Source organism: Cupressus sempervirens, chromosome 9, assembly GCF_028749045.1.
Source record: "Cupressus sempervirens isolate cs-2001-9-10 chromosome 9, ASM2874904v1, whole genome shotgun sequence".
Lineage (NCBI taxonomy): Eukaryota > Viridiplantae > Streptophyta > Pinopsida > Cupressales > Cupressaceae > Cupressus > Cupressus sempervirens.
Window position 1 is genome coordinate 79,472,765 of NC_143126.1, and position 6,628 is coordinate 79,479,392.

General features: G+C 32.3%; 1 pseudogene; it reads right to left on the minus strand.

Annotated features, from left to right (window-relative positions):
* Positions 1 to 1,002: 1,002 nt before the first annotated feature.
* On the minus strand, positions 1,003 to 3,644 carry LOC149537712 (peptidyl-prolyl cis-trans isomerase FKBP42-like; annotated as a pseudogene).
* Between the last annotated feature and the right edge of the window lie 2,984 nt (positions 3,645 to 6,628).

Consider the following 6,628-nt stretch of genomic DNA (forward strand, 5'->3'; position numbering starts at 1 on the left):
TCTTGGTAGAAAAATATCAAGAATTGGTCGAAATTTCCACCAATGCTTGGTTGATTTTTTTTTTTAATGTTGTATCAAGCAATTGTTTCTTATCCAAGTCATTTAATTTGTAACCTTTTAAATCTCTGAAAAGATAAAGTTGGATTAGGAGAATTTTTCTTCTCAAAGATGTCCTTTGATTGTAAAGTGTCCATTCCATTATCTGTTGAACTAGATATGTCTTGTTTGTTGAACAGATAATGGAATGGACGCTTTACAATCGGAGGACACCTTTGAGAAGAAAATTTTTCTTGCTCCAACTTTATCTATGTAGAGATTTAAAAGGTTACAAATTAAATGGCCTGGATAAAAAAAAATTGCTTGATACATCATCGAACAAAGAAGAACATAAACATATAACATGGACATGTATTCTTTGAAATGAAAGCATCCAAGAATGTAAGAAAATGCATAACTATTGAAGTGTAACATGCCTTGTTATGCTTGACTATGTAATAGTAGAACCAATCTATTTGACTATAAATATGCTCCACTTTAGCCCATGCAAATTTTAGATTCATCTTTGCTATATAAGACTTACAGTCGAAAGCATCATTATGCCCATCTATATCAACATGAAGAAAATTTATAAAGGTATGTGAAAAAAATGTTGAACACAAGTTCAAACTAATGTATAAAAAACCAATTCCATGCCCTACTTGTAGGTATGGATGCTTTTAAGATTTAAAAAACAATGGATTTGGATTCTAGTAAACATCTTCTTACTAGCTTACAAACCAAATAGCATTGTTCCAAACTCCTTTGTGGTACACAAGAAACTAAAGCATGTTGGAAAGATAAATAAATTAAAGACATTAGATTTCCATAGTCCATAGTATTTAGCACTTGTAGCTTCTAGACTTGACTATGTAAATTTTTTCTTACATCAAGCTTGCAGATCACGCTCTGTGATCCATCATCAAAATAACCTCATAATAGGTCAATTAATTGAATTACCAACAATCAATCATATTTAGATCTCCTCACCCTAAAAACTATTCTTATTATGGATAAAAGCCATAGCCAAAATATAATGAACCAGTTCAATCTCTTAGGCTTTGGCTCTGGCCTTGGGCCAAATAGGCCCTTATAGAGCTCCTTCTATTTCATATACATCTCCTTGTCATGTTGTGCAAGGAGATGCAGCTCTCATACCATTGACTTATCTTCAGGAGAAAGTTTCTTAACCTTTTGGAAATCCTCTCTTGCATCATCTATCTACCCAAGAGAAGATTTTTCCTTCCCACATCTAAATAAAACCTGCACATTGTTCTCATCTTCAACTAACACCTGCAGATAAGGAAATTGAACATCAAAGAGTTGAGACCCATTTTCTGATCTGTTCTACATAAAGAGGTAAAAGGAGACCCACACTTGAAATTTATGGAATCTTTGGCCTCAAATTAGATTGGGTACAAAAGTATCACAAGTTTTATTAAAAAAAATGACTCAATACACCATTACACAATGCACACCATGTTACACTAGCTAATGACATCTTCATAATGGTTCAGTTTCAACAAACATGTAGCCATGTTGAGATGGCATGGATTCTTAATATTATTTTCCATGTCCTTATATTTTCCAAATAATTGGAACATAAAATCATCTCCCATGTATGCTAGGGCCTGCACAAAGCCACATCTTGGAAAAGTCTGCTAGGTAGGCAAACTACCTGAACCTAGGTAGTTTGGAATATAGTAAATAGAAGAATCGAAAAAGGAATAGATATGTCACCATTTCATATTGTTGCATCACCTCTACTAGTTTTCCCTCTTTAAAAAAATTCATTACCCTCTATACGTCTCATATTAGCTACTTCAATCCATTCCTCTACTGTCATGTCACTCCATGCCTTACCCTGACAAATTTATAATAAATGAAAAGAAAATTATAATTTTTGAATTGCAATGTAACTACAAGATAAGACAATTAGTTCGATAACTATAGGGTTCCAAGATTGTTGGAATAAGCATCCAGTCTTATTTGTATTTGTTGAAGGGGAAGACTAGCAAGAATTTGACCTAGGTCTATTGTGCAGCAAGCACTCAAAATTAACATTAGAAAAAGCCTAACTATCATCTTACTGAAAGACATTAAGATTTAAGAATGATGCAAAATAAAATTAGCATTGACATATAACCAAATACTTCACCCTTTTTGTCCCTAATACTAGCCATTTGAAAGGAAATTGGATCACACAATGTGTAGCATTTATTATTTGAGCCTCTGTTACTCTTACATAGTTAGTGCCTACATATATAGCTTGACCAATTAGTGTGAGAAGAGAAGAATTAGACTTACCCCCTTTGCTTCGTAAAAACCAATAAGCTCAACCTCATATATGAGATCAGCCTTAGGAGGAACATTTGGAAAAGAAAAGTTTCCTTCTTCCCCATATCCTAGTTGCCATCCCACATGAAGTAATGCACGTTCACCAGCTTGCATGCTTGCTACACCAATTGCCAAGCCACTTAAGACCTTTTTCTCTATAGGAATAATAAAAGTTACATCAAACTTAAACCATGTTCATATATAGATACATTATGAATAAGAAACTGATTACTTTCTAGACCATATAAGAGTTCATCAATCTCGTAATAAAATACACTCGTTTTAATATAGCATATCAATAAGAACTACCTAAATAATGCCAACCACAATTTCTGACAATAAATTATTCCTAGAATTGATTTTCATTTTAAAGAGTACAAGATTTCAACTAGAGATAGAATACACCATTCTTTTAGAAAAAAAAGTCACACTTGTAATTTTTATTGATAATTTGAGGATTTAATGGGGTTGTAACCCATTAAAGCAATTTAAAAACTAGTAGCAACCTAAACACTAGGCTCTTTAAAAGAGCATTTGTAAAGCACAAATCAAACCATATTTTGAAATAATAGTAAGAATTAACAAAATTGGAAATTTCCAACACTCATTATAGAGAATTACTAGTAGTCTATCTACATTCATTGCAAGATCTCAACCCAGAAAAACTAGTTCTATTTCAAAATAAACCAGTTAAATCTCCCTGCACAAGGTTATGAGTTCCCCCACCAAGCTTTTAGCTAGTTACTCTGCCATGCCTGTATAATTTTCATTTGAACTATCAAATAAAAAAATTACTCTGATATTCCCATACTACCTTCATTTGAATTATCATATAGAATAATTTTTTCTATAGAAAGGAAAACTACTTTTAAGACCCACTCTTAATAGCCAGACGATGAATGTAACCATTAAGTTTATCTTTGAAATTAACAAAAATGGAAGCACTAGTTTCAAGAATGTCCATACTCCCACTACCATCCCACCCTAGTATTACTATAAGCTTAATAATCTTTTAGGCATCAACATCAAGAATCATAATGGTATTTTGGAGCCTGTCAATCTAAAACATCTCCATAGATGGGAGAATCCCAAGATGAAGAGCCATGTTCCATCATTTCTAAGATAGCCAAATCTTAAGAGAACACCACAAATATCTCAACAAAACATATCCTACAAAGCACAACATGACAGAGGAAAAAATTATCTTCCACCATAGATATCCCATCTACACATGCCAACCAATAGGAGCACATACCATGCACTGCAATCATTGGCACATCTTAAATAGAGCCATGTGGGACAAAGTCAACCTTACTAAATAATGATGATCCATACATTTACATGATACACTCCTTGAGCTTAGGAAAAAAAATTGGGAAAAGTAATGTGAAGCTGAATAGTTAACCTAGAATTAGGAATGAAAAACCTAATTAACCATTAAAATGACTTGATTGTCTATGAGATATACTCATGTAGACACCCAACAATTAGGAAACATATTCAACCTTGCCTATTTGATAAAACACACTATATAAAGATAGTATTGACTCAAGTTAAATTTGGCACATTTGAAAGCAAATAAATATAAAATCTACAATTAAAAAATGTCATTTGAAGAGCCACTAATTTATTATAATTCATATATGTACTATAATGTTAGAAAAAGGTTCCTAAAATTTAATAGTTTGAGGAAGAAATAAACTGGCAGGGTGAAATTTTTCTACCAGTTATTTCCTTTAGCACAAATCTTGAACCTCCAAGAACATAACAATATAAGGAAGCTATTAACAACACTACCAAGTAGAAACCACCTACCTAGATGTCGGTATTGATCCACCACAGGTGAAAGTGAAATCCTCAAAAGTTCATTAAGATTCTACAATTTTTATTTCTCACCAATACAATTCTTGTCCACTCTTTACTTAAACTTGTTAATGGTCTATATACCTAATAACTAGTTGACACTATTGTGATTGATCACAAGAAGTGACATGAACTACAAAGGATGTGTTCAAAGAAAGTCTTGTAGATTTTATACTAAAATAATTCTAAATTCTAAATTCAAATTCTCTTGAAAAATAAAAAATAAAAAATATGAGAACACTTATAAAGTAGAATGGAAAACTGATGAAATAAAACACTATCCAATTCTACCAATGTTTCAAGGGAGCATGTTCCCTAGATCAGAATGATGTCCCAAACATCCTAGGTCTTGCAAGGACTTAAAGAGGTTGTTTATTGTATGGATCTATCCTAGTTTGTCCCAGCTTTTTTGAAGTTTTTGCAATCATATAGATATATGTGTGTATGTATATATGTATGTATATGATGCTCTCGACAACAATATTAAGATTTAACTTATATTTCAATACTAAAAGATGATACAAATACAACATATCTATGAATGCTCAGTCAATAATACATCTATGGTGTAAATTAATGACATCAAACAATGATAACAAAGAGTTTCCTATCAATATTGCTGCCCAGATTTGAAGTTCAAACTTTTAAAGTATTGTACTTGAATCAATGCTATTAATATGGATGGAAAGTGATATACCACTTTGAATATTCTTGCTCAGTTGGTCTTTATAACACTTTCTATGCCATATGATACAATTGAGGAAATAGGCTACTAATATCACACCAACAGTCACACCAATGGAAATTGCCATAATCACTTGCTTGGATTGAGTACTCATTTCCCTCATAAGATTATTTGTGTCTAACCATTGGAGTTTTATGTAACTAGCTTTTATGTCTAACACAATATTCTTGTTGCAGATTACCACATCTATAGGGTTAACCATGCCATTTTATTTCTATTTGGGTGTTCAGTATTTAGATTGATATGTTGTCTTTGGTACAACTTTTCCCATTTATTGAATTGTTCATACCATTATGTCTAGTTTTGGTGCCCTGTCTTTTGTTTGGTTCCTCATTCTAGGTAGTCTATGTTTTAGCTATGTATGTTGCAGCGATGGTTCATGTAGTATATGGAACATTTTTCTTTGTGCCATGATTGATATTCAATAGAGAAGGGGCCCTTAATTTAAGTCCTCTATTAATTATTTTTTAAAAAGCCTTGGTGTTAAAAATAAGATCATGAAAACAAATTCCTTAGTGATTTTCATGTCATAAACACATCTTGATTATTTATGCAAGTTGCTAACAAAAAAAAAGTCCATACCAATCAATTGATGAGGACAAAATGTCACCCTGATCATGCAAAGTAATGCTAGTAACCTAGCAATTGATGGTCCTTCATTATCTGGATAGCCTATGTTGTGCTTAGATCCCATGCAATAACAATTGTATCCATTCCTCTCGAGACAAGCCCACCTTCAAGAAAATGCATGCTAGGAGGTATCCAAGCTAGAGGACCCACAAAGCTACTATGTCTGATCAACATCTTCTTCAGAACACATTTTCTATTGTCCACTTCATCAATTGACCAAAATTGAACTGTCTTATCTCTTGAACTTGTATCAATGCCAATATCTCCACAAATGCATATTCCTCAAACTTGAAAAAGATTTCAAATATTTTAAAACCTTCCACCTAAGAACATCTAATCCCTATCAATATTGATAAAAATGTGGTCAAACATAAACAAGATAAAACAAATACAATGGAACTTACTTACAAAAAGCATGGTACAAAAAGTTCAAAAAGAAAAGTAGCCATATTAACACTCCATAATATTGTAGCACATGCACTGCAACTTTTTAACATAAATGGTAATTTGAAAACATGTTCTAATATTTGAAAAGCAATCTCTTATGTTCCATTGAGCTCGCTAGATGTGTTGGGATAATGTTCATTCCTAATAAGTGAAGTCACATGCATCTTCATAGAAGACATTCATATTAAAAAAAATCTTGAGATAGGGTGTAGGACTAGTATCTAAGGTGTTATGTGTAGAAACAAGGGTACTATTATCTCTTAACATATCAATGGAAATATTTGTTAATAAACTAGAATTATGAAGCAATTGGTGATGATATAGATAATGATATTGTAAAGTGTCTGCTTTACTATCAGAGGACACCTTTGAAAAGGAATGGATTTTGGTTGATCCTAGGTTAGGTGTTAATGGAATTGACCTATAAGGTTATTAATAGATGTAACAAGGCTAATCAAGCCTTTAAATGTTGCTTCAAGCACTAAGAGTGCACAATATTGTAAATTTCCTATAATGGCAAAATGTCCTAAAATGGGCTTAATGGGGTTAGTTGGGTTAGTAAAGATTATA